This window comes from Carassius gibelio, chromosome B15 (assembly GCF_023724105.1).
Source record: "Carassius gibelio isolate Cgi1373 ecotype wild population from Czech Republic chromosome B15, carGib1.2-hapl.c, whole genome shotgun sequence".
NCBI lineage: Eukaryota > Metazoa > Chordata > Actinopteri > Cypriniformes > Cyprinidae > Carassius > Carassius gibelio.
The window spans coordinates 18,023,658-18,033,018 of record NC_068410.1 but is presented as its reverse complement, the minus strand read 5'-3'; the positions used below and the strand labels follow the sequence as shown (position 1 = coordinate 18,033,018).

The 9,361-nt window shown below is 50.1% G+C and overlaps 22 non-coding genes across 22 annotated transcripts; all 22 read right to left on the bottom strand.

The window, feature by feature from the left end:
• Positions 1–92: 92 nt before the first annotated feature.
• On the bottom strand, positions 93–166 carry trnat-agu (transfer RNA threonine (anticodon AGU)). The gene has a single exon. It is a non-coding gene; the product is annotated as a tRNA-Thr (tRNA).
• Positions 167–280: 114 nt separating this feature from the next.
• trnar-ucu (transfer RNA arginine (anticodon UCU)) lies at positions 281–370 on the bottom strand. Its single transcript is given in 2 exon segments — positions 281–316; positions 334–370. It is a non-coding gene; the product is annotated as a tRNA-Arg (tRNA).
• Positions 371–548: 178 nt separating this feature from the next.
• On the bottom strand, positions 549–622 carry trnat-ugu (transfer RNA threonine (anticodon UGU)). Its single transcript has one exon. It is a non-coding gene; the product is annotated as a tRNA-Thr (tRNA).
• Positions 623–1,229: 607 nt separating this feature from the next.
• Positions 1,230–1,303, bottom strand: trnat-cgu (transfer RNA threonine (anticodon CGU)). The gene has a single exon. It is a non-coding gene; the product is annotated as a tRNA-Thr (tRNA).
• Positions 1,304–1,789: 486 nt separating this feature from the next.
• Positions 1,790–1,863, bottom strand: trnat-agu (transfer RNA threonine (anticodon AGU)). Its single transcript has one exon. It is a non-coding gene; the product is annotated as a tRNA-Thr (tRNA).
• A 114-nt stretch (positions 1,864–1,977) lies between these two features.
• Positions 1,978–2,067, bottom strand: trnar-ucu (transfer RNA arginine (anticodon UCU)). The gene is given in 2 exon segments: positions 1,978–2,013; positions 2,031–2,067. It is a non-coding gene; the product is annotated as a tRNA-Arg (tRNA).
• Positions 2,068–2,245: 178 nt separating this feature from the next.
• trnat-ugu (transfer RNA threonine (anticodon UGU)) lies at positions 2,246–2,319 on the bottom strand. The gene has a single exon. It is a non-coding gene; the product is annotated as a tRNA-Thr (tRNA).
• A 590-nt stretch (positions 2,320–2,909) lies between these two features.
• Positions 2,910–2,983, bottom strand: trnat-cgu (transfer RNA threonine (anticodon CGU)). Its single transcript has one exon. It is a non-coding gene; the product is annotated as a tRNA-Thr (tRNA).
• Positions 2,984–3,469: 486 nt separating this feature from the next.
• On the bottom strand, positions 3,470–3,543 carry trnat-agu (transfer RNA threonine (anticodon AGU)). The gene has a single exon. It is a non-coding gene; the product is annotated as a tRNA-Thr (tRNA).
• A 114-nt stretch (positions 3,544–3,657) lies between these two features.
• Positions 3,658–3,747, bottom strand: trnar-ucu (transfer RNA arginine (anticodon UCU)). Its single transcript is given in 2 exon segments — positions 3,658–3,693; positions 3,711–3,747. It is a non-coding gene; the product is annotated as a tRNA-Arg (tRNA).
• Positions 3,748–3,925: 178 nt separating this feature from the next.
• On the bottom strand, positions 3,926–3,999 carry trnat-ugu (transfer RNA threonine (anticodon UGU)). The gene has a single exon. It is a non-coding gene; the product is annotated as a tRNA-Thr (tRNA).
• Positions 4,000–4,606: 607 nt separating this feature from the next.
• trnat-cgu (transfer RNA threonine (anticodon CGU)) lies at positions 4,607–4,680 on the bottom strand. The gene has a single exon. It is a non-coding gene; the product is annotated as a tRNA-Thr (tRNA).
• Positions 4,681–4,760: 80 nt separating this feature from the next.
• Positions 4,761–4,834, bottom strand: trnat-agu (transfer RNA threonine (anticodon AGU)). Its single transcript has one exon. It is a non-coding gene; the product is annotated as a tRNA-Thr (tRNA).
• Positions 4,835–5,387: 553 nt separating this feature from the next.
• On the bottom strand, positions 5,388–5,461 carry trnat-cgu (transfer RNA threonine (anticodon CGU)). Its single transcript has one exon. It is a non-coding gene; the product is annotated as a tRNA-Thr (tRNA).
• A 486-nt stretch (positions 5,462–5,947) lies between these two features.
• On the bottom strand, positions 5,948–6,021 carry trnat-agu (transfer RNA threonine (anticodon AGU)). The gene has a single exon. It is a non-coding gene; the product is annotated as a tRNA-Thr (tRNA).
• Positions 6,022–6,135: 114 nt separating this feature from the next.
• trnar-ucu (transfer RNA arginine (anticodon UCU)) lies at positions 6,136–6,225 on the bottom strand. The gene is given in 2 exon segments: positions 6,136–6,171; positions 6,189–6,225. It is a non-coding gene; the product is annotated as a tRNA-Arg (tRNA).
• A 557-nt stretch (positions 6,226–6,782) lies between these two features.
• Positions 6,783–6,856, bottom strand: trnat-cgu (transfer RNA threonine (anticodon CGU)). Its single transcript has one exon. It is a non-coding gene; the product is annotated as a tRNA-Thr (tRNA).
• Positions 6,857–7,341: 485 nt separating this feature from the next.
• Positions 7,342–7,415, bottom strand: trnat-agu (transfer RNA threonine (anticodon AGU)). The gene has a single exon. It is a non-coding gene; the product is annotated as a tRNA-Thr (tRNA).
• A 114-nt stretch (positions 7,416–7,529) lies between these two features.
• Positions 7,530–7,619, bottom strand: trnar-ucu (transfer RNA arginine (anticodon UCU)). The gene is given in 2 exon segments: positions 7,530–7,565; positions 7,583–7,619. It is a non-coding gene; the product is annotated as a tRNA-Arg (tRNA).
• Positions 7,620–7,797: 178 nt separating this feature from the next.
• Positions 7,798–7,871, bottom strand: trnat-ugu (transfer RNA threonine (anticodon UGU)). Its single transcript has one exon. It is a non-coding gene; the product is annotated as a tRNA-Thr (tRNA).
• Positions 7,872–8,461: 590 nt separating this feature from the next.
• Positions 8,462–8,535, bottom strand: trnat-cgu (transfer RNA threonine (anticodon CGU)). Its single transcript has one exon. It is a non-coding gene; the product is annotated as a tRNA-Thr (tRNA).
• A 482-nt stretch (positions 8,536–9,017) lies between these two features.
• On the bottom strand, positions 9,018–9,091 carry trnat-agu (transfer RNA threonine (anticodon AGU)). Its single transcript has one exon. It is a non-coding gene; the product is annotated as a tRNA-Thr (tRNA).
• Positions 9,092–9,361: the final 270 nt, after the last annotated feature.

Here is a 9,361-nt window from a genome sequence, read left to right as displayed (position 1 = left end):
TTAAATTGCATGCTGCTCTGGCACTCCTCTGCACCCCCTTTTTTACGGAGAGCAAAACCTCACAGCCCAAGGCGTCACTTGATCACTAGCATAGGCACCGCTGGGATTCGAACCCAGGATCTCCTGTTTACTAGACAGGCGCTTTAACCAACTAAGCCACGGCGCCAACTTGCACGTAGCTTCCAAGAAAGTGAGATTTCGAGTTTTATAAGTCTGGAGGGGTGGCCAGAGAGCGTATGTGTTTGTTGGCCAAGCGCCATTAACAGAAAGCCAAAAGCAACGACTCTGGTGGGACTCGAACCCACAACCTTTGAATGACCTCATCTGGCAGTCTAGAAGTCCAATGCGCTATCCATTGTGCAACAGAGCCATGTGAGGTGCTTTTTTTCCTGGCTGTGCCAGTGCGTTGAATTGAGTTCAGGCATTTTGGGAGCGGGAAGGACAAGATATGTGGGTGTCTCTGCAATTGGTATGTGGTTGGAAAAGCGGAGTATCTGTAAGGGCTTCCTTTCCCAGAAAGAACCCACATAGCAGAGCCACCTGTTAAAAGGCACCGCTGGGAATCGAACCCAGGATCGCCTGTTTACAAGACAAGCGCTTTGACCAGCTAAGCCACGGCGCCCTGCTGCATTGTTGACTTGGGTCAGAATTGTTCGGCAGCAGCTGAGGGGTGGTTGGCAAATGAAATCGCATGTTGCTCTGACGCTCCTCTTTACCGCATGATTGCGCAAAGCAAAACCATACAACCCAAGGTGGTGTTTGATTACCAGCAAAGACAGTGCTGGGATTTGAATTCAGTATGTCCTATTTACTACACAAGCTTTAAGCAACTAAGCCACGGCGCCAACCTGAACACACTCTCTCAGGGAGGGGCACTTAGAGGATTAAAGCATCCAGATAAGAGGCCAACGGCCAGGCTCTGCACAGCCTAAAAGAGTGTTTTTGACAACTGATTCGGGGGTGGCCAGCTAGCCTCTGGGTTTGGCTAGCCTCTGGGTTTGTTGGCCAAGTGCCATTAATTAACCTTTGAATGGCCTCATCTGGCAGTCTAGAAGTCCAATTTGCTGTCTATCGTACCACAGAGCCTGTCAGCAAGTGTTGACCTGTGCAAAAGTTCGTCAGCATTATCAGATTCTGGTTTGGAAATGCAATCGCCTGCTGCCTTTGCTATCCCTGTTTGCAGTCCGATCTCAGAAAAGCACGCGCTTGAGGCACACAGGGGACGCTAAAGGCACCGCTGGGATTTGAACCCAGGATCTCCTGTTTACGAGACAGATGCTTTAACCAACTAAGCCACGGCGCCAAGCCTAGCCCTTCAGCTCTGGGAGGGTGACCTAGTTGATCAAAACATCCAGCGGTGAGGACAAAGGTCCACGTGCTGGTCAGCTTATGAGATTTTTCACAACTTTCTGTTGCCAGAGTTCATAAGCGTGCAATTTAATGATAAACAAAAGGCAAGAAGTCACCAATCTGTTTTGACTCGAACCCACAAACTTTATATGTCCTCACACCGGAGACTAAAAGCCCAATGCGCTACACTCTGCCCCACGTGCAGTAGCTCCTTCCAGGCTTGCAGCAGTACTAAACCAAGGATCACCTGTTTGCAAGGCAAGCTCTTTGACCAGCTGAGCCATGCTGCATCGCTGAGATGACTCTGGCCAGCATTGTTCGGCAGCATCTGAGGGGTGGTTCGCAAATTAAATTGCATGCTGCTCTGGCACTCCTCTGCACCCCCTTTTTTACGGAGAGCAAAACCTCACAGCCCAAGGCGTCACTTGATCACCAGCATAGGCACTGCTGGGATTCGAACCCAGGATCTCCTGTTTACTAGACAGGCGCTTTAACCAACTAAGCCACGGCGCCAACTTGCACGTAGCTTCCAAGAAAGTGAGATTTCGAGTTTTATAAGTTTGGAGGGGTGGCCAGAGAGCATATGTGTTTGTTGGCCAAGCGCCATTAAGAGAAAGCCAAAAGCAACGACTCTGGTGGGACTCGAACCCACAACCTTTGAATGGCCTCATCTGGCAGTCTAGAAGTCCAATGCGCTATCCATTGCGCCACAGAGCCATGTGAGGAGCTTTTTTTCCTGGCTGTGCCAGTGCGTTGAATTGAGTTCAGGCATTTTGGGAGCGGGAAGGACAAGATATGTGGGTGTCTCTGCAATTGGTATGTGGTTGGAAAAGCGGAGTATCTGTAAGGGCTTCCTTTCCCAGAAAGAACCCACATAGCAGAGCCACCTGTTAAAAGGCACCGCTGGGAATCGAACCCAGGATCGCCTGTTTACAAGACAAGCGCTTTGACCAGCTAAGCCACGGCGCCCTGCTGCATTGTTGACTTGGGTCAGAATTGTTTGGCAGCAGCTGAGGGGTGGTTGGCAAATGAAATCGCATGTTGCTCTGACGCTCCTCTTTACCGCATGATTGCGCAAAGCAAAACCATACAACCCAAGGTGGTGTTTGATTACCAGCAAAGACAGTGCTGGGATTTGAATTCAGTATGTCCTATTTACTACACAAGCTTTAAGCAACTAAGCCACGGCGCCAATCTGAACACACTCTCTCAGGGAGGGGCACTTAGAGGATTAAAGCATCCAGATAAGAGGCCAACGGCCAGGCTCTGCACAGCCTAAAAGAGTGTTTTTGACAACTGATTCGGGGGTGGCCAGCTAGCCTCTGGGTTTGTTGGCCAAGAGCCATTAATTAACCTTTGAATGGCCTCATCTGGCAGTCTAGAAGTCCAATTTTCTGTCTATCGTACCACAGAGCCTGTCAGCAAGTGTTGACCTGTGCAAAAGTTCGTCAGCATTATCAGATTCTGGTTTGGAAATGCAATCGCCTGCTGCCTTTGCTATCCCTGTTTGCAGTCCGATCTCAGAAAAGCACGCGCTTGAGGCACACAGGGGACGCTAAAGGCACCGCTGGGATTTGAACCCAGGATCTCCTGTTTACGAGACAGACGCTTTAACCAACTAAGCCACGGCGCCAAGCCTAGCCCTACAGCTCTGGGAGGGTGACCTAGTTGATCAAAACATCCAGCGGTGAGGACAAAGGTCCACGTGCTGGTCAGCTTATGAGATTTTTCACAACTTTCTGTTGCCAGAGGGCATAAGCGTGCAATTTAATGATAAACAAAAGGCAAGAAGTCACCAATCTGTTTTGACTCGAACCCACAAACTTTATATGTCCTCACACCGGAGACTAAAAGCCCAATGCGCTACACTCTGCCCCACGTGCAGTAGCTCCTTCCAGGCTTGCAGCAGTCCTAAACCAAGGATCACCTGTTTGCAAGGCAAGCTCTTTGACCAGCTGAGCCATGCTGCATCGCTGAGATGACTCTGGCCAGCATTGTTCGGCAGCATCTGAGGGATGGTTCGCAAATTAAATTGCATGCTGCTCTGGCACTCCTCTGCACCCCCTTTTTTACGGAGAGCAAAACCTCACAGCCCAAGGCGTCACTTGATCACCAGCATAGGCACCGCTGGGATTCGAACCCAGGATCTCCTGTTTACTAGACAGGCGCTTTAACCAACTAAGCCACGGCGCCAACTTGCACGTAGCTTCCAAGAAAGTGAGATTTCGAGTTTTATAAGTCTGGAGGGGTGGCCAGAGAGCGTATGTGTTTGTTGGCCAAGCGCCATTAACAGAAAGCCAAAAGCAACGACTCTGGTGGGACTCGAACCCACAACCTTTGAATGGCCTCATCTGGCAGTCTAGAAGTCCAATGCGCTATCCATTGCGCCACAGAGCCATGTGAGGAGCATTTTTTCCTGGCTGTGCCAGTGCGTTGAATTGAGTTCAGGCATTTTGGGAGCGGGAAGGACAAGATATGTGGGTGTCTCTGCAATTGGTATGTGGTTGGAAAAGCGGAGTATCTGTAAGGGCTTCCTTTCCCAGAAAGAACCCACATAGCAGAGCCACCTGTTAAAAGGCACCGCTGGGAATCGAACCCAGGATCGCCTGTTTACAAGACAAGCGCTTTGACCAGCTAAGCCACGGCGCCCTGCTGCGTTGTTGACTTGGGTCAGAATTGTTCGGCAGCAGCTGAGGGGTGGTTGGCAAATGAAATCGCATGTTGCTCTGACGCTCCTCTTTACCGCATGATTGCGCAAAGCAAAACCATACAACCCAAGGTGGTGTTTGATTACCAGCAAAGACAGTGCTGGGATTTGAATTCAGTATGTCCTATTTACTACACAAGCTTTAAGCAACTAAGCCACGGCGCCAACCTGAACACACTCTCTCAGGGAGGGGCACTTAGAGGATTAAAGCATCCAGATAAGAGGCCAACGGCCAGGCTCTGCACAGCCTAAAAGAGTGTTTTTGACAACTGATTCGGGGGTGGCCAGCTAGCCTCTGGGTTTGGCTAGCCTCTGGGTTTGTTGGCCAAGTGCCATTAATTAACCTTTGAATGGCCTCATCTGGCAGTCTAGAAGTCCAATTTGCTGTCTATCGTACCACAGAGCCTGTCAGCAAGTGTTGACCTGTGCAAAAGATCGTCAGCATTATCAGGATCTGGTTTGGAAATGCAATCGCCTGCTGCCTTTGCTATCCCTGTTTGCAGTCCGATCTCAGAAAAGCACGTGCTTGAGGCACACAGGGGACGCTAAAGGCACCGCTGGGATTTGAACCCAGGATCTCCTATTTACGAGACAGACGCTTTAACCAACTAAGCCACGGCGCCAAGCCTAGCCCTACAGCTCTGGGAGGGTGACCTAGTTGAGCAAAACCTCACAGCCCAAGGCGTCACTTGATCACCAGCATAGGCACCGCTGGGATTCGAACCCAGGATCTCCTGTTTACTAGACAGGCACTTTAACCAACTAAGCCACGGCGCCAACTTGCACGTAGCTTCCAAGAAAGTGAGATTTCGAGTTTTATAAGTCTGGAGGGGTGGCCAGAGAGCGCATGTGTTTGTTGGCCAAGCGCCATTAACAGAAAGCCAAAAGCAACGACTCTGGTGGGACTCGAACCCAGTATGTCCTATTTACTACACAAGCTTTAAGCAACTAAGCCACGGCACCAACCTGAACACACTCTCTCAGGGAGGGGCACTTAGAGGATTAAAGCATCCAGATAAGAGGCCAACGGCCAGGCTCTGCACAGCCTAAAAGAGTGTTTTTGACAACTGATTCGGGGGTGGCCAGCTAGCCTCTGGGTTTGTTGGCCAAGTGCCATTAATTAACCTTTGAATGGCCTCATCTGGCAGTCTAGAAGTCCAATTTTCTGTCTATCGTACCACAGAGCCTGTCAGCAAGTGTTGACCTGTGCAAAAGATCGTCAGCATTATCAGGATCTGGTTTGGAAATGCAATCGCCTGCTGCCTTTGCTATCCCTGTTTGCAGTCCGATCTCAGAAAAGCACGCGCTTGAGGCACACAGGGGACGCTAAAGGCACCGCTGGGATTTGAACCCAGGATCTCTTGTTTACGAGACAGACGCTTTAACCAACTAAGCCACGGCGCCAAGCCTAGCCCTACAGCTCTGGGAGGGTGACCTAGTTGATCAAAACATCCAGCGGTGAGGACAAAGGTCCACGTGCTGGTCAGCTTATGAGATTTTTCACAACTTTCTGTTGCCAGAGGGCATAAGCGTGCAATTTAATGATAAACAAAAGGCAAGAAGTCACCAATCTGTTTTGACTCGAACCCACAAACTTTATATGTCCTCACACCGGAGACTAAAAGCCCAATGCGCTACACTCTGCCCCACGTGCAGTAGCTCCTTCCAGGCTTGCAGCAGTCCTAAACCAAGGATCACCTGTTTGCAAGGCAAGCTCTTTGACCAGCTGAGCCATGCTGCATCGCTGAGATGACTCTGGCCAGCATTGTTCGGCAGCATCTGAGGGATGGTTCGCAAATTAAATTGCATGCTGCTCTGGCACTCCTCTGCACCCCCTTTTTTACGGAGAGCAAAACCTCACAGCCCAAGGCGTCACTTGATCACCAGCATAGGCACGGCTGGGATTCGAACCCAGGATCTCCTGTTTACTAGACAGGCGCTTTAACCAACTAAGCCACGGCGCCAACTTGCATGTAGCTTCCAAGAAAGTGAGATTTCGAGTTTTATAAGTCTGGAGGGGTGGCCAGAGAGCGTATGTGTTTGTTGGCCAAGCGCCATTAACAGAAAGCCAAAAGCAACGACTCTGGTGGGACTCGAACCCACAACCTTTGAATGGCCTCATCTGGCAGTCTAGAAGTCCAATGCGCTATCCATTGTGCCACAGAGACATGTGAGGAGCTTTTTTGGTTGGCAAATGAAATCGCATGTTGCTCTGACGCTCCTCTTTACCGCATGATTGCGCAAAGCAAAACCATACAACCCAAGGTGGTGTTTGATTACCAGCAAAGACAGTGCTGGGATTTGAATTCAGTATGTCCTATTTACTACACAAGCTTTAAGCAACTAAGCCACGGCGCCAAACTGAACACACTCTCTCAGGGAGGGGCACTTAGAGGATTAAAGCATCCAGATAAGAGGCCAACGGCCAGGCTCTGCACAGCCTAAAAGAGTGTTTTTGACAACTGATTCGGGGGTGGCCAGCTAGCCTCTGGGTTTGTTGGCCAAGTGCCATTAATTAACCTTTGAATGGCCTCATCTGGCAGTCTAGAAGTCCAATTTTCTGTCTATCGTACCACAGAGCCTGTCAGCAAGTGTTGACCTGTGCAAAAGATCGTCAGCATTATCAGGATCTGGTTTGGAAATGCAATCGCCTGCTGCCTTTGCTATCCCTGTTTGCAGTCCGATCTCAGAAAAGCACGTGCTTGAGGCACACAGGGGACGCTAAAGGCACCGCTGGGATTTGAACCCAGGATCTCCTATTTACGAGACAGACGCTTTAACCAACTAAGCCACGGCGCCAAGCCTAGCCCTACAGCTCTGGGAGGGTGACCTAGTTGATCAAAACATCCAGCGGTGAGGACAAAGGTCCACGTGCTGGTCAGCTTATGAGATTTTTCACAACTTTCTGTTGCCAGAGGGCATAAGCGTGCAATTTAATGATAAACAAAAGGCAAGAAGTCACCAATCTGTTTTGACTCGAACCCACAAACTTTATATGTCCTCACACCGGAGACTAAAAGCCCAATGCGCTACACTCTGCCCCACGTGCAGTAGCTCCTTCCAGGCTTGCAGCAGTCCTAAACCAAGGATCACATGTTTGCAAGGCAAGCTCTTTGACCAGCTGAGCCATGCTGCATCGCTGAGATGACTCTGGCCAGCATTGTTCGGCAGCATCTGAGGGGTGGTTCGCAAATTAAATTGCATGCTGCTCTGGCACTCCTCTGCACCCCTTTTTTACGGAGAGCAAAACCTCACAGCCCAAGGCGTCACTTGATCACCAGCATAGGCACCGCTGGGATTCGAACCCAAGATCTCCTGTTTACTAGCCAGGCACTTTAACCAACTAAGCCACGGCGCCAACTTGCACGTAGCTTCCAAGAAAGTGAGATTTCGAGTTTTATAAGTCTGGAGGGGTGGCCAGAGAGCGCATGTGTTTGTTGGCCAAGCGCCATTAACAGAAAGTCAAAAGCAACGACTCTGGTGGGACTCGAACCCACAACCTTTGAATGGCCTCATCTGGCAGTCTAGAAGTCCAATGCGCTATCCATTGCGCCACAGAGCCATGTGAGGTGCTTTTTTTCCTGGCTGTGCCAGTGCGTTGAATTGAGTTCAGGCATTTTGGGAGCGGGAAGGACAAGATATGTGGGTGTCTCTGCAATTGGTATGTGGTTGGAAAAGCGGAGTATCTGTAAGGGCTTCCTTTCCCAGAAAGAACCCACATAGCAGAGCCACCTGTTAAAAGGCACCGCTGGGAATCGAACCCAGGATCGCCTGTTTACAAGACAAGCGCTTTGACCAGCTAAGCCACGGCGCCCTGCTGCATTGTTGACTTGGGTCAGAATTGTTCGGCAGCAGCTGAGGGGTGGTTGGCAAATGAAATCGCATGTTGCTCTGACGCTCCTCTTTACCGCATGATTGCGCAAAGCAAAACCATACAACCCAAGGTGGTGTTTGATTACCAGCAAAGACAGTGCTGGGATTTGAATTCAGTATGTCCTATTTACTACACAAGCTTTAAGCAACTAAGCCACGGCGCCAACCTGAACACACTCTCTCAGGGAGGGGCACTTAGAGGATTAAAGCATCCAGATAAGAGGCCAACGGCCAGGCTCTGCACAGCCTAAAAGAGTGTTTTTGACAACTGATTCGGGGGTGGCCAGCTAGCCTCTGGGTTTGTTGGCCAAGTGCCATTAATTAACCTTTGAATGGCCTCATCTGGCAGTCTAGAAGTCCAATTTGCTGTCTATCGTACCACAGAGCCTGTCAGCAAGTGTTGACCTGTGCAAAAAATCGTCAGCATTATCAGGATCTGGTTTGGAAATGCAATCGCCTGCTGCCTTTGCTATCCCTGTTTGCAGTCCGATCTCAGAAAAGCACGTGCTTGAGGCACACAGGGGACGCTAAAGGCACCGCTGGGATTTGAACCCAGGATCTCCTGTTTACGAGACAGACGCTTTAACCAACTAAGCCACGGCGCCAAGCCTAGCCCTACAGCTCTGGGAGGGTGATCTAGTTGATCAAAACATCCAGCGGTGAGGACAAAGGTCCACGTGCTGGTCAGCTTATGAGATTTTTCACAACTTTCTGTTGCCAGAGGGCATAAGCGTGCAATTTAATGATAAACAAAAGGCAAGAAGTCACCAATCTTTTTTGTCTCGAACCCACAAACTTTATATGTCCTCACACCGGAGACTAAAAGCCCAATGCGCTACACTCTGCCCCACGTGCAGTAGCTCCTTCCAGGCTTGCAGCAGTCCTAAACCAAGGATCACCTGTTTGCAAGGCAAGCTCTTTGACCAGTTGAGCCATGCTGCATCGCTGAGATGACTCTGGCCAGCATTGTTCGGCAGCATCTGAGGGGTGGTTAGCAAATTAAATTGCATGCTGCTCTGGCACTCCTCTGCACCCCCTTTTTGAGAGCAAAACCTCACAGCCCAAGGAGTCACTTGATCACCAGCATAGGCACCGCTGGGATTTGAACCCAGGATCTCCTGTTTACTAGACAGGCGCTTTAACCAACTAAGCCATGGCACCAAGCCTAGCCCTTCAGCTCTGGGAGGGTGACCTAGTTGATCAAAACATCCAGCGGTGAGGACAAAGGTCCACGTGCTGGTCAGCTTATGAGATTTTTCACAACTTTCTGTTGCCAGAGGGCATAAGCGTGCAATTTAATGATAAACAAAAGGCAAGAAGTCGCCAATCTGTTTTGACTCGAACCCACAAACTTTATATGTCCTCACACCGGAGACTAAAAGCCCAATGCGCTACACTCTGCCCCACGTGCAGTAGCTCCTTCCAGGCTTG